Below are 16544 nucleotides of genomic sequence, written 5' to 3'. Positions count from 1 at the left end.
CTCTCTCTCTCTCGCTCTCTCGCTAAACAAATAGGTTGTGGTTTCCATTATGACTCTGAAAACTCTTGAATCAAGACTGACTTGATGTCTCTTGGGATCATTTCTCCTATGTTAAAATCTCCCATGTCTCTCTCTCTCTCTCTCTCTCTCTCTCTCTCTCTCTCTCTCTCTCTCTCTCTCTCTCTCTCTCTCTCTCTCTCTCTCTCTCTCTCTCTCTCTCTCTCTCTCTCTCTCTCGTGCAACCGTTTTTTGACCGAGTAGACTCTTTTGATCATAACTTCTTCATCGGAACTCCAATTTGGGCGATCTATAACCTCAATTGAAGAGAACGACGCCCTCTACACATTAATGTAAAGACAAAAAATTTTAAAGTTATGAAATATTTTTGTAGCAATGATTTTGAAGTGAACAAGTGCAAGAAAGTTGACTCTCATCTCTTATCTTACATACAATGTCTTTCGGCACTCGTGAGTCTTCCTCTTCAACAAGGTCCACAACCATTATGGAAAATGATCCAAAATCTCCTAAGTGTGTAGATAGCAACACAACTACTCAACCAATGATATCGAAAATCATGATCATTGCATACTTGGCATCGTTGCAAGAGACTGTAAACAAACAAGGCAAAGAGTTATGGGCCCTGCAATGGAGAATGGCACGCTAAGGGTACTTGTGGTTGAAAATGCAAATATCAAGAGGACACTTGAGATGCAAAAAACACGTTTGTTGCAACTTGAAGAGGAAGTCAAGGAATGTAAACGCTCTCTTGTGGACTTGAATGCTTTAAAAGAGCACATGAGAAAAATAGACCATGACCATGTCTTGAAAGAGAAAAAATTTGACACCATGAGTCGAGATGTATGAAACATGAAAAATTTATGCACAAACAATTCTTGAGGTGATGTATGTGGTAACAATGTGGTTCCTAATTCCTCACTCAAGCAAGCTATGGCTCAAACAAAGAATATTGAGAATGTGGATATAGAGGAGTTGAAGGAACGGGAGCGACGTTTTAAGAGCATTGTTATTAGTGGAATTCCCGAAGTGAAGTTAGAGATGCCTCCTTCTCTTGCCATTGTTATCAAATATTTCTTCAGATCCCACTTAAGCATGTCCGGAGTTATGGTCTATGGAGCACATAGAGTGGGTAAGCAAGGAGCTCCTCGCTCAGAAGAATGACCAATTGTATGCACCATGCCGGATGAGACCAAATGAAATATTATCCTTGATAATAGTTGGATCTATTTGAGGGATACAAAATGATTTCTATGTGAAGATCACACTATTAAGCAACAAAATATGCGTCGCAAGCCATATGAGGAAAAGAATAAGAAAAATAAGGAGATCTCTCACGAAGAAAATGTTCCCAAGGGGGAGGCAAGTCCCTCAAGCAAATAGGAATGCGCAACCTATGAGGCCGAGTTACAATTGAAAACATGCCTTTGGAATTAAAATGGATATCCATGTAATGTGGGGTTTGGAATTGATGAGCTAACAAGCAAAGCCAATGTTGTACTTTTTGTGAAACTTGGGAGCATGATACACAAAGGATTAATGGCTTGGAGGATTACAATGTACATCCATTGATGTGGTCAAAGAATCTCAAGCAACAAACAGAGCAAGGAGAGGTAGCATGTATGGTTAAGAAATGATTAAGAGATTTTGTACAATTTGTGAAAGATCACAAGTACAGACATTATGTATGGCTAAAAATTATGACACCAAAAAGAGCATCCATTTTTGTGGCTGATTGCTACATTATTCATCATGGTTCCCCCATTTATGTTTGTATGGATAGAGATCAATCTTTTTTTCATTTAGAAGAGGACATTGCTTATTTCAAAGGAGAAGGTGATGTTATTGTATTTGGGGATATGAATGCTCGCACAAAAACATTGCAACATGATACTCAACAATATTATATGCCATACATTTCAAGGGAGTTGGAGGAAGTTCACTTGTATGATCGTACTTCAATGGATGAGAAAGATCCAGATCACTATGAAAAGTTACTTTTACACATGTGTAATAGCATGCGTATGCGCATTGTCAATGGTGTATCTTTGTGGAGTGGAATCAATGGATTAACATGTAGAAAATATACTGGGGATAGTGCGATTGTCTATATGTGTTGAGCTTATATGTCAAGCTACTCAATATATGGCTTCTCCATATATGGCACCCAGGTCCCCTCTATATATACATCATCTCATGTGTGTCCTCTACACACTTTGGGGTTCTATTTCTGTGCTCTCTCTTTCTCTCTCAACATGGTATCAGAGCAGTACATTTTTGTTTTCGATTTTTCTACTAATCAAAAACAATTTTGTAGAAACTACTTGCTCAACACACCAGGATCGATGTGGTCTACAACTTTGCAAAAGGAAGTTTTTTCAAATTCTGCACCGATTTTGATTTATCGTTGGCGAACTACGTACATGCCTGAAAAGCAACTTTCGTTTTTGTTTTTTGATTTTTCTCCTAATTGTGAACGATTTTGCAGAAACAGCTTGCGGAGGCACTAGAATCAATATGGTCTATAACTTTGCAGAAGGAAGTTTTTTCAAATTCTGCACTGATTTTTAGTTATCGTTTGCGGATTGCGTACATGCCTGAAAAGAAACTTTTGTTTTTGGTTTTTTTATTTTTCTGCTAGTTGAAAATGATTTTGCAGAAACTATTCACTTGAGCCATCGGAATCGATGTGATGTATAACTTTGGAGAAGAAAGTTTCTCCAAATTGTGCACCGATTTTGGGTTATCGTTCTCGTACTGCGAATATGTTTGAAAAGCAAATTTTACTTTTTTCTTTTGATTTTCCTCATAATTAAAAACTTCTCAATTATATTTTCTCTTCATCAATCATATATTTGTTACTGACATAACTTTGATGCAGAAGCCAATTACATATCGTTCCGATTCAGTCGAGCCGTTGATGATCATCCAAATTCTATCGAGCTACTGTTGGTACATGATCTTTTGTTATATGATATACTCGTTCATTGATTCTCATATAATTATTCTTCTAGAGATATAGTTTATGCCGTTTTATTGATCATCTCTCGTTGATACCATAGTGATTTTGATGGTACCATGATGATGTTTTGTTAGTACTTTGATCATGGTGATTTTCGTTGATACCATGATGATATTTCATTGATACCATGGTTATTCTCGGTGATGCCATGATGATATTTCGTTGATTCCATGGTTATTCTCGGTGATACCATGATGTTGTTTCATTGATACCATGGTTATTCTCGGTGATACCATGATATTGTTTCGTTGATACCATGGTTATTCTCGGTGATACCATGACGTTGTTTCGTTGATACAATGATTATTCTCGATGATATCATGATGTTGTTTTGTTGATACCATGGTTATTCTCGGTGATACCATGATGTTGTTTCGTTGGTACAATGATTATTCTCAGTGATATCATGATGTTGTTTCGTTGGTACAATGATTATTCTCGGTGATGCCATGATGCTTTTCGTTGATACCATGATGATTTATTCATTTTTATTGATACAATGATGATATTTTGTTAATGCTGTGATGATACTCATTGATATCACTACGTTGATAAATGTTGTTTTATGTAGTATATACACATGTCATTTGTATCACGTATCATGCATCTTGTAATTTTTATGTTCATACTTTATGTCCACATATGTTGTCGTGCGTATATATATCATCAAAAGAGTGGCATCACGAACCATCTGTTATGACATTGTGAATGTAATTATTTCACTAACGATGCTAATAATTTCATGGCTATGTTTTTTGAGTATATGATCTATGTAGGATTGATCAAAGAATTGATTTCATGAAGAAACACTTGGTGACAATAAAAGATTTATGAAGACATGTTTGGTGATGCCATATTGACGACAACATGAAGATATGTTTGGTGATACGATAGTGATGACAAGCTACACAGCAGATTCTTGGAGACACTTCTGATTAGGAGCTAATCGATAGCCTTTACAACTCTTTATTGAACCTTTGTATTCATTATTGTATTTGATAGGATAGGAGTAATGTAACTCCTCATAAAACATTCATTGTAAGAGGAGTGATGTAGCTCCTCATAAAATATTCATTGTAAAAGGAGTGATGTAGCTCCTCATGAACATTTGTATATTCAATTAATTTTATAATATAACGGTGGGTGTATATAGAGCTGTGGGTTTTTTCCTTGATCCCCCAAGGTTTTTTTCATCCACAGTTAGGGACCCTTATTTGAGCAGGGGTGTTGAGCTTATATGTGAAGCTACTCAATATATGGCTTCTCTATATATGGCACCCATGTCCCCTCTATATATACATCATCTCATGTGTGTATTCTACACACTTTATTTGGGGTTCTATTTTTGTGCTCTCTCTTTCACTCTCAACAATATGCTACTCTCCAAATCCATCATGTATCGTGCATACAGAGTTTTATTTTTTACCAATGGATCCCAAAATCAGACCATCGAACCTTATATATTGACCTTTCATCTGGAGAATCAACTAAGCATGATCTTCATGGTATCAAAAAAGATAGATCACGCAAAAGGTGGTGTGATAAAGAATTTCAAGATGCTCAAGATCCCTTGATTGATAAAGCTTGATGCAACTATGGACAAATACAACTATCAAAGTCAGTTTCATACATACAAGGCATTGATTCAAAAGAAGAGAAGAAGATGGAAAGTAAAGCAACATTTTTTTCACGTCCAAGAAAAGGCACGTGCATGTGGAAAATTTTGGAGAAACGTGAGGGGCAAGCGGGTTGAGAATTTTGGTAACTTGAGTCTTGTGATATGTACACACATTGTAGACAGTTATATGAGAAATTAAGTGCTTTAAAAATACCATTTTATGGTTTACTCTAATGTATGACCTCTTTTTTTACTATTGAGGATGTGGGCTTGAAAAGCTGGCCACTCATCGCAAAGCGGGAGATCTTCAAGGTATCAAGTCAAAGATGATCAAATGGACATGAGATTTTACCCATGAGTGGATGTGTGATATGTTCAACCTTGCACTTATGCAAACGCTTAACCCAATTAGTACTCCAATGATAAGGAATACCATGTTGAAAGAAGGGGATGTAGAGAATGTAAACAACTACTGGACTATAATGTTGGGTTTCTTATGGCAAAGTTGTTTGGGTGCATAATGGAGACAAAATTGAGTGATTGGGTTGAAGAGAATGATAAGCGTGCAAAAAACCAAGCGTGTTTTTGTCGATGTCATAACACCATTGATCATCTTGTCACTCTTTGTGTTCTCATGGAGGAAAGTCGATTGAAAGGCAAGCGATTGTATTGTTGTTTTGTGCACTTTAAGAAATCCTTTGATATGATTCCATGTAATAATTTGTGAAGAAGGATGGAAGAACTCTAAGTGAGTTTATGCTTGAGATTTTTCGAATTTATGAGAAGATGATGTGTCAATTGCGCATTGAAAGAGGAATTTCAGAAATTTTTGTGAGCACTATTGGGGTTAAACAAGGATGTCTATTGTCACCAACTCTCTTTGGTCTATGCATCAATCAATTGGAACAAATAATACTTGACTTTATGCAAGAAGAAGTCATTGAAGAGGTCACTATTTGCAATGTGGTAATCGGGTGAAAGCATGAAAAGGTGAGTCAAGTTTTGGGGAAAATTGGTGGATCACTTTGGTAATTTCATATTGAGTGAGGGTCTAGTCTAAGTCGATTAGAAGGTACCAAGATTTGAACATCACTTCAAGATTTCATCATTTTTTGAAATGCAAGCATGCAGCAAAAGGTAATGTGCTTAGTGCCAGCACGAGCCAAGGTCGCATTGCATGAACTGCTCCTGCTTGCAAATCTTTCGGAGCTCACTTTCTGTTGTGCTCTACAACTAGTACCACGAGACTGTTGACAACCATTTCTTCCTCAAGGTAGTGAGCTCTCTCTCTCTCTCTCTCTCTCTCTCTCTCTCTCTCTCTCTCTCTCTCTCTCTCTCTCTCTCTCTCTCTCTTCACTAGGGGTGTTGCATTCATTGTTGGATGAGATTTGATAGTTTTTTATTGGGACACCAGAAATGAAGACACCACCGTGAAAGTTCACCTTACCAAACAAACCATCGATTGAGGTGTCATCCATCAGCTTGCATTCTAGCAGTAGCAAATGGCCCAAGAGTGGTGCAAGTTTGTTCCTCAAAGGACACCTTACTTTCCTCTGATAAGAGCAATGATAATCACCCATTTCCTTCTATGAATCTGTTAAATTAGTACTTTTTGGTTAAAAAAGTAGATGTTAAAAGGTTTGCTGCTGTTTTTTTCATGTCCACATTTCATTAGTTTTATTATATTGAATGCATAGTTTTACATGGCGGTGGAAGTGTTTTGACTAATCCTCTCTCCTTTGAATTTTTGTGCTCAATAGTAGCATCTCAAATGGTTCAATATCCCAAGTCTACTAGATTGTGCTTTACCCGACATGACCTACACAAGGAGTACGGTCTAAGTTTGGAAGGCAAGTTGTACCAACATTTGTCTGATGAGGATGTGACAGATGAGGATTGGCTGGCGAGGGAATTTTCTCTCAAAGATGGATGCCAATTTTAAATTGTTTGTAGTCACGAACCAAACCTCACAGACAGACTTCTACTTTATCATCATCATCGAATGTAACACCAATCACCAATCGATGCAGGTGACTCACATATGTTCTATATCTTCAGTGAATAGTCATTGATGGACATGCTTTTTTTCTACATAGTATTCAGCTCAATCTTCAACTTCAACTTCCTTACCTTTTTGTTGGTCACATCCAATGACAGCAAACTGTCCCAAGCCTCCTTAAGGGATTGAGCATCCTGTATATTCCCAATCATAGTGTCTTTTACACTGATAGGAAGCCAACACATGACCTTTCGAGCTCCCTGGTTTGAATATTTAAATGTCTTAATTTGCGCAACACTCGCACCTTCCTCTAGCAATAGTGGTGCTACCTCATGCTCTCCACCAATGTAGTCCGATTAACATTTGCCCATAAGAAAATTGATCATTTTTAACTTCCAAGCATAGAAGTTGTTCTTGTCCATCTTCTCATTGACAACCTACTTAAGCCCATGCCATGCCAACGGTAGGGCCCGGCAAGGCCAAGGGCCAGGACGGACATGCAATCAAGGGGGTCCCTATGGTTAGTAGGCCAATGGCCTATATAGGGCATGTCTGGGAGGTGATGAACATGGTCCAATCCCCAGTCTCTCACATTGGTACCAAAGCGCGGTGGAGAGAGGAGCTCGGGAGGATGGGGGAGAAGCCTTGCATGGAGCATACTCTCTCTCTCTCTCTCTCTCTCTCTCTCTCTCTCTCTCTCTCTCTCTCTCTCTCTCTCTCTCTCTCTCTCTCTCTTGTCATGGAAAGCTTGATGGTGAGTTCTCCAAAGTGGGGCCACAAAGGGGACAGGCCCAAGGAATAGCCCCTTCCATGGCGGACATCCGTTGACTCACAAAAGGTGAGAACTGCCCCTTAATTGGGGATGACAATGGATGGTGACTCCACCAAATGGTAATGTCTCTCTTTCATTTTGCTTGCCCTACCACCATGAGCCTTTTTTGACACTCGTGGAGCCTCTGGTTTGGCGCCTGCAGTGAGATCTCTCTCTCTCTCTCCTTATTTTTTGCACAATGGCTACCGCCATCGCCAAGCTTAGACCAATGTTTTTTTTTCTACAAAAACATTGGACACCCAAGGAGCAAGCCATACAAAGGAAAGTGCCATGTACTCATCTCGGCTCTAACCACAGCCTCCAAGGCAAAGACAAACCAGCAAAGGCCTCACAAATGACCTCGACAAGGCATGTCGATCATGCATTATTATTGTGGGGTTGGTTACAAGTCCATGCAAAGTGACGTTACATCTACGAACTCTTTTGCAACCTTGAGATGGTCTCAAGATTTCTACGATGGTTTCTCCACATCTCGCAACCATGGCAAAGACAATTTGCTGATGAAAAAGCTAACTTCTTTGGCATGGAGTGCTCTTGTCATGCACATTTTGGCAAGGCTACAAGCCAGCATACATGCTAAATAATGACAACAAAGGAATTAAGACTACAACATGATTTTTTTTGCTTGAATCAAGGCTCTAGATATTGCAAGGCACATCCGTAAGAATACAAAAAGATTGACATGCAAGGTCATGCAACATGAAAGAGATCGACATCACGGCAAGTCGAATCATGTGGTCAATAAGGTATGTACACATTTTCACTTTGTTTGATAAATTTTTCAAAACAGGCTGCACAACTCTATCTTGCAGTAAAGATGAGTCCACTTTAAGCACTCCAAGCAAGAGCACGGCTTGTGACCATTACCATCATCATTAAAATTTGGATGCATATATTATTGGCAAGAACCAATGATTAGTTTGCAAAGCCAAATCCAGCACGGCTTGAGTACAACCGCCTCTCTATCATCTCAAGGAGATTGGCATGGCCTATTGCTAGACTTGATACTACCACAAAAGGAAATTACTCCAAAGGCAAGGTGCAGTATGGAGTTTGTTTTAATCAATCGTGTAAGACGCGCAATGGCTATGCACTGCAATCAAGACGGGAAAGTCCTCGGACCACTTGTTATATCTTGAGAAGCCAATTAAGATTTCTCTATGTTGTATTATGGATTTGTAATTTTGCTAGAGCATGGCTTCTCGGCAAACTATCGAGGCGGTTCGGGGTGGGCAACAAGAGATGAGACCTCTAAACACCCCTCAAGGCTCCCGTGCTGCTCAATTGGGCCTGAGGCAACCACAAGCAAGAAACAACAACAACAAACCCACAGCCAAACAAGTGAAGGGGCACCACCTAGTTATGGGATGTGAAGTAGGAGGCAAGAGAGATTTTGTCACAACCAAGAAGATGCGCCACAAACACGCACAAGCAATCTCACACCAAGACACACACCAAATGGAGCAGAGAGAGCTAGAGTAAAGGGAAGAGAGAGAGAGAGAGAGGAATGGAACTTGCCTAACACCTTGTTTGTGACTTGCAAATGGAGATGGTTCGTAATGATGCTATTGTAGAGCTTGTACAAAGCTAACTCAATGCTTAGTGAATGTTAAACATTGCCAACACACATACACTATCTTAGGGTGTGGGAGACCTCTCACCACAATGGACACAAAACTGGCAATGAAAACACACTGAAACAATTTATCAAACAAGATCAAATGATAGAAACTTAAAATACACAAATCACCTTGAATCCACCAAACCGTATTGCACAAGTGGAAGGACAAAGATTTGAACGTCGAATCACGCTTTTGATGCAACAAACCTCAATTTATTGATGATGAAGAAACATATACAATAGTAGTTTTGAGATTTTTGAACTTACGCTCTCACACTTGCAATGTGTAGCTTGAAAGCTTCTCTCACACCAAAAGTGAAGCTCACAAAGTGGTTGCTACGCCGAAGTCTCTCCTCAGGCATAGAGTGTTGTGGTGCTATGTGAGATATTGGGGGCGCTTTACAAGAAGGAGAGGGGCCTATTTATAGGTTGGAGACCCCTTCATTAAGATTATTGGAAATCCTAATTTACAAGCTAACAAATCAAGATTATGTTTTTTTCTTAATATCAAAACATTGTGTGCCTTCTTTGTCTGCTTGAGTCATGGATGTGGGCTCAAAAGAGAGCATTATTGATGGTAGATAAGGTGAAAGTATATTTCTAAGGAAGGAGAGAGAGAGAGAGAGAGAGAGAGAGAGAGAGAGAGAGAGAGAGAGAGAGAGAGAATTGTGCACATGTCTGGAGATGAGGTGTCTTTTATGGTTAGGTCGATTTCCTTTTACAATGGTAATCATCAAGACTAGATAACAAAGCCTAGCATCCATCAAGTCACCAAGAAATCAAAGAAAATGCAAAGGACATTCACATAGGGACCAAAGAGAAGGTGGGTTCCAAAATCACTAGTGTAAATTCAATCACAAAGAACCCACAAACATCTTCAATTGCTTCACATGAGAGATAAAGAAAAGGCTCCAACACAATGAAAAGAGAATCAAGAACCTATGGAATTGGGTTCATGGCCTTAACATGTATGTCTAAGTCGCCATTAAAAACACATGGCATAAACGTTAGAGTCGAGCAACTAAGCCACTAAATGATTGAGGTGTTAGTACCAAAACTTCAAGTAATATTCTCTACAGTTTTTTATGCACCTTAGCTATTCTAGGTACTGTTCAAGCTGGAAGAGTTAAGCATATTTATGTGCTGGTATAGGTGAGCATAAGAGTCGAAGTCTATATATTTTAAGTCTGGTGAAGTGAAGGAGGTCGGCCAAAAGACACTCATGCATTGAGCACAATGAGGTACAATTGGAGAAGCTTATACATCAAAAACCCTTCTTGGAAACGTGGAAGCAATTGCGACATACTTTGATGTCACATGTGATACACTTATTTTGTGAAGCACCCATCAAATCCATCTTTCACACTACATGCTTTTGTTTTTGACAAATTTTTCATATGCATATAGAGTGCCCCATAATTGGCACTTGCATTAGGCACTCTTCCTTTGTTTCTCCCAAGCACTCACCCAATAAGAGTGTATACCAAAGGTACTTTTTTCCCATTGGGTTTTTCCCTTTGGTCATCCAAATTTCAAACCCTAATCTAGAAACATGCAACACTATCTTCTTGTATATATTCCTTCCACATCAGCAACAATAAGGAATTCTTACCCACATCAATTATCAAAGAGAGAAACAACTGTAGACTTTGACATGCTTACCAAGAGAAAATCTTACCTTCAAAGGCGACACAACAAAGCTTCGTCAAACATTGGAAACTTGAAGAATGGCATGCAAATTTGGCTAGAAAGTAACAACTTCAATAAGAGTGTATACCAAAGGAGCTTTTTTCCCACTGGGTTTTTCCCTATGATCATCTTAGATTTCAAACTCAAATCTAGAAACAAGACCTCCAATGATTAGTGTTAAAAGTCCTTTGACCTTAGGTAAGCTAGGGTTGTGCTTGAGGTGGGAGCCTGACCCAATCTTGAGGTGCTTGTGTCGTGCTTGCTGACTAAGGTGCTTGATGTGCTTAATAACTAAGGTGCTAAGGTGCTCCATGACTAAGGTGATTGAGGGTAAGGTGTTCCACAAAGTCAATGTATGTCCCTACACAAGGGGGAACGAGCCCTCATTCTAGGGGCTAGAGAAAGAACACACACACCCTCACACAAGGCAACCTTGGTACCAAGAAGGCCAAAATGACACTTGTGAAGCTCCTCCTCATGTTGCCCTCATAGTGTGCCTAAAGCCTATTGGTTAGCCTCCCAAGGGGCCCAATGATAATTTAGCTGATTGGATTACTTGTTTTTGCATTTATCAAGTCCTCTCTCTCAAAGGGGAAAGGGGGACACTTATCTCAAGACTACCCTTATTGCTTGATATGCACTAAGCCTCTGATTGGCCAAGCTTGAGGAGGTCCAATCATATGCAAGGTAGTGCTAGAGGAGGGGGGTTGCTTGGGGGGTATACTCTCCCACACACACTCATTGCGTGAAGTGCAGAGTGCAAGAGCTCCATCTCCTTCTCCAAACTAGTAGAGAATGTAAAGGAGTGTGTATGTGTGTGGACGCGCGTGCGCGTACGCTCAAGGAGGCTTGTGTGTGTATGCAGACATAGCTTACACAGTTTGAGAGAGAGAGAGTGAGTGCTCATGATTTAGACTCAAAATATTCTATATTAAAGTACACAGCATAACATATAATATGTACATGGGGGACTTTATTTATAAGCCTTCTCTAGATATCCGGCTGGTGGCTTACACATAGCCATACTAGAAATCCTTACAGCACATGGTCCATATTCCATATATTAAGTTATACATGTGTAGAGGTGTTTTCCATGGTTGCAGAAGAGCATGCATATCCCAACAATCCTCTCCTTAGGCATGGACTATACTAAATCAAGCTGGATGAAAACCTAAGGCCACACACGCTAATAGTCACATAGATCGAGGTAGTCACACAGACTATAGTCAAAACAGACTGAGTGGTCTCATCATATGGTGTCACACAGGCTAGAGAATCCTCCCCGTAAAGAAAGAATGTGGAAGACCATCCATATTTACAGTAGTACATTAGTATACTCGCAAAAGTAGTTGGGGACGGTACACATATGGAGACAATTCTCCTCCTCTTGAGTTGTATCTCCATCCTCTTCCTCTGCAAGATTGACTCTACCTGTGTCTTTAACTACAAGATGTTGTGTGCACTTGTGACGTTGTTAGAAAAAAAATATACATTGGGTTTTATACTCCCTAGCGTCGCTAAGACCATCGCTAAAAGTGTCAATATAGGAATGTCGCTATGAGCGTCGCTATACGCGTCGCTTACGACATCGCTATATAGCGATGCCTATAGCAACGATCATAGCGACGTTTACAAGCCACCTATAGCGACGATCATAGCGAAGTTTACATGCCACCTATAGCGACGTTCATAGCAACGCTGCAGAGCCTTATATAGCGACGCCCGAGAGAAAACATATTTGGTGGCAGGGCATTCAACCATATTGAATGTTTCGATAATAGAGTAAACATAAATGAATCCAAGATAAGCCCAGATTCACCTTTGAAAGGAAGTGCAAGCTTAGATATAGACCCAAAGTAGTCATCGACAAGAAAATATAACCATTAACTCCATCATCCATAGTAATGTTTGCAGAATAAAGATACAAAACTAACAAAAGTACATTGATGAAAGTAAATCAATGACAATTGTACACATCATAGGCAAAATCACTTGATTATTAAAGTTTGCAAATGTAATAGTTACACCACCATTGTCATTATTGAAAAAATATACATGGTTTTCAGAATCTACACACCATATATGGTGAAGGCCGCAATTGAGAATGAGAGAGATATGAGTACTGCGTTCTGTCCACGATAAACGTAAGAAGGATGCTCAAGGAACGTCCAAAGATGTGAGAGACCTCACCCAAAAAAGACAAGGTAAAGGAGACGTTAATAATAAACGAGTCCTCAAAATAGAGTGGCGTGAGATGCAAGATTGACGGCCACAATACGAATAGCAAAAAGCTAAATATTCTCGAAAAAGTTAACGCCAAAATAAGAAAAACGATCGCGGACGCTTCACGAAGAAGTAGGACGAAGAAAGCTGCGTCAAGCTCAATTGCAGTAAAAACAACATTACTTTTTGTTGCGAACCCCGATTGAAGCAAACCTACAACTCAAATTGAAGAGCTCGAGGAGACGAACAAGTTTTGGATGAAAAGTGTCATTGCGCTGTGCATAATTGCGCTTTTCCCGTTTCTCCAAATTTTGAGCAGAACAGCAAGAAAAATTGAGATGAAGTTCAGGGTGTCATCAACAAGAAAACGTAATCAACGATTAGATTGATTAGAAATAAACGCCACATAAAACACTAATCATATTCTTCTTAACACAAAACAACCACAGTTAACAAGAATCAACGCTCAAAAATAAAATTTGTAGCAATTTTGAATCTTGCATGCGAATCGCATACACATACTGTTGTGTCACCATGAATTGAATCGGTGCGTGATCGTTACTGCTCTGATACCATGTTGAGATGTAGAGAGAAAGAGAGAGAGACGAGACAAGAGACACACCATATACGCTCCCAAAGACTGATTCATATTGAGGACAAGATACAAATATATAGGTGAGACCAAGTTCAGTAGAGTGAGCCATATATAGCTCCAACAAATCTAACTTAATCTAGTTTAAATTTTAACATAATCTCTTTTTCTCTTTGTTTTCTCTCCGTACCTCTCTCTTTCATCTTCTCCCCCTCTCTCTCTCTTTGGTTTTTTATTCTCTCTCTCTTTCTCTTTGTTTTCTCCTCTCTCTCTCTCTCTCTCTCTCTCTCTCTCTCTTTTCCTCTCTCAATGTGTGTGTGTGCATTCTTTGTTTATGCATGTGTGTGTGTGTGTGTGTGTGTGTGTGTGTGTGTTTTGTTTATGCATGTGCTCTCTCTCTCTCTCTCTCTCTCTCTCTCTCTCAAAAACACAATGTGTGTGTATATGTGTGTGTGTGTGTGTGTGCGTGTGTGTGTGTGTGTGTGTGTGAGAGAGAGAGAGAGAGGGAGGGAGAGAGAGAGAGAAAGAGGGGAAGGGAACATGAGAGAGAGGAGAGGGAAGGAGCATCCCTGGCTCTCCTTCCTCTCTTTGTGTGTGTGTGTGTGTGTGTGTGTGTGTGGAGAAGAAAGAGAGAGAGAGGGAGAGCGCGGGTTACCTCTTTGCTTGAGCACCAAAAACTCAGATCTAAGATTTGAGTTTGCGGGCGCTCTCGGTTTATTTTTTACCCCTGTCGGCGTCGCTATGTTACAAATAAACTAGCGACGCTCATAGCGATGTTGATAGCGACGCCGTTAATTTTCACTTTTGAGCGTCGCATTGCGTGCATCGCTAATGTGAAGTACCTCTTGTAGTGTTTGTTGTTACTTCCTTGGCATTTTGATGGTGGATGACCTTTGATGCTGCAATTTCTACAATATTTATTTTTGTAGCAGTCCTTGGAGAAGTGTTCAGGCTTGCCACACTCATAACACTTCTTGTTATTTAATCTAGGTGATGATGATGATGATGCCCTAGATGATGGTGATGATGATGCAAAATAAGCTCCTCCCACTGATTCACATTTATCAGATTTCTTCTTATTTTTCTTTTCTTCTTCATTGATTGCCGTGGTGGCATATTGTAGAGAAGGTATGCATTCCTTTTGCTCTAAGACTGTGACTATGTTGTCAAAACTTTCAGGTAGAGCACTCACGAGCACATCGACTTGATCTTCTTCCAAGACTTGGCACTGAATTTAAGTGAGCTGCATGATTATGCTCATTAATATGTTAACGAGTCTTGAAACATCCTCCCCTTGAATCATAGTAAGTTTGTAAAGATTTTTCTTTAAGCTAATTTCACTTTGCTTTTGTTTAGCACCAAAATTATGTTCCAGAATATCCCATTCTTGGATTGCAGTGGTGCAACTATTTGTGAAGTGCACATAAATATCGTGGAGTCATGTGATAATTATGCCTAGAGCTTGTTCATCTTTAGCTTGTGCTTGTGCGATTTGGGCCCTAATGAGAGTGCCTTCAACAGAAGTGGATGGTTCACTTACTCTCGGTTTTACACCAGACCATAGTTGTTTTTTCATAAGGTATCCTCGTAGCTTTGTCGGCCATGTATGGAAACCCTTTCCATTGAATTTGTCTAGTCCTTTCTCTCCCATAGTGCCAGTAGAGGGGTCTTAACAGTTGATAGTGTGCCAAGGTCAGTGTCTACCTCTTTACAAGAAATGGTGTGAATACAGGATTAAATAATTTCCAATTGCAAACTCACTCTTCACAAATAGTTTATGAATCACCTCCTCACAAAAGAAGTAGTAATGATTCCACCTTGAAGTCCAGAAAATCTTGACCACTAGATAAACTCGCTTCATCTTCAACCATTTTGTTTGATGTGAATGGCTGCTTTGCTTGATATTAAGGGTTGCCTTTAAGATTTGCTTCAATTAAATGAATAAAGACATTGGATGGAAAGCTGTTTGTTAGCTGTAGTGCCAAATCTTTTGATTTTGTGGTGTGTGAAGCTTTTAAGCTTATCAAGTATTAAAGGCTGCCTTTTAGATATGAAATGAAATCAAGCAAACTGAAAAGTGACGGGTTTCTCAAAATTGTGAAAACAAGAGAGGAATGGTGAAAACTACAAGAGAAATAGGTGACATTGAAACGGGTGATGAGCTAAAATTCGCACCTTAGCTCGATCAAAAATTGTGAGAGGGGGCGCTCACCTTTCTTGATTGCATCTATAGGAGCCGATCATCGTGATGTTGGAACCGAGGGAAAAATGCGCAAATGAAACAAGAGTCGTCTAATTTATGGCAAAGCTTCATCTTTCGCTTTGGAGCTCTCAAAACATAAGATAGGGGCTTCCTTGGTGTGGGAAGAGCATCCGCAAGCTCCGATTGAATCAATTTGATGCGAGCTCACTGATTTGAGGCGATTAAGATGGCAAACTTGAGCTCTTAATCAGCTTCTTAATTGGTGGTTAATCACTTGAAAAGCAAAAAATTGGAGTTCTCTGTGATGCTAATAAGATTGCTAAACTTGCAATGGTGCTCGCTAGCTCTGATACCAGTTGTAATGAATGTGTGTGTGTGTGCGCACGCGCACTCAAGGAGGTTTGTGTGTGTATGCAGACATAGCTTACACAGTTAGAGAGAGAGAGAGAGAGAGAGAGAGAGAGAGAGAGTACTTGTGATTTAGACTCAAAATATGTTATACTAAAGTACACACCATAACATATAATATGTACATGAGGGGATTTATTTATAATCCTTGGATATCAGGCTGGCACTCCCTCACTACTTGGCTTACACCTAACCATACTAGAAATCCTTAAATCCTTAATACAACACATAGGACAAATGCCATATGTTAAGCTATACACGTGTAGAGGTGTTTCCCATGGTTGCAGAAGAACATGCCTATCCCAACAGAGAAGTTGAGAGC

The sequence above is a fragment of the Adiantum capillus-veneris genome, chromosome 27 (assembly GCF_014529385.1).
Source record: "Adiantum capillus-veneris isolate H3 chromosome 27, ASM1452938v2, whole genome shotgun sequence".
Lineage (NCBI taxonomy): Eukaryota > Viridiplantae > Streptophyta > Polypodiopsida > Polypodiales > Pteridaceae > Adiantum > Adiantum capillus-veneris.
The sequence above is the reverse complement of the archived record's forward strand: the minus strand, read 5'-3'. Positions refer to the sequence as shown.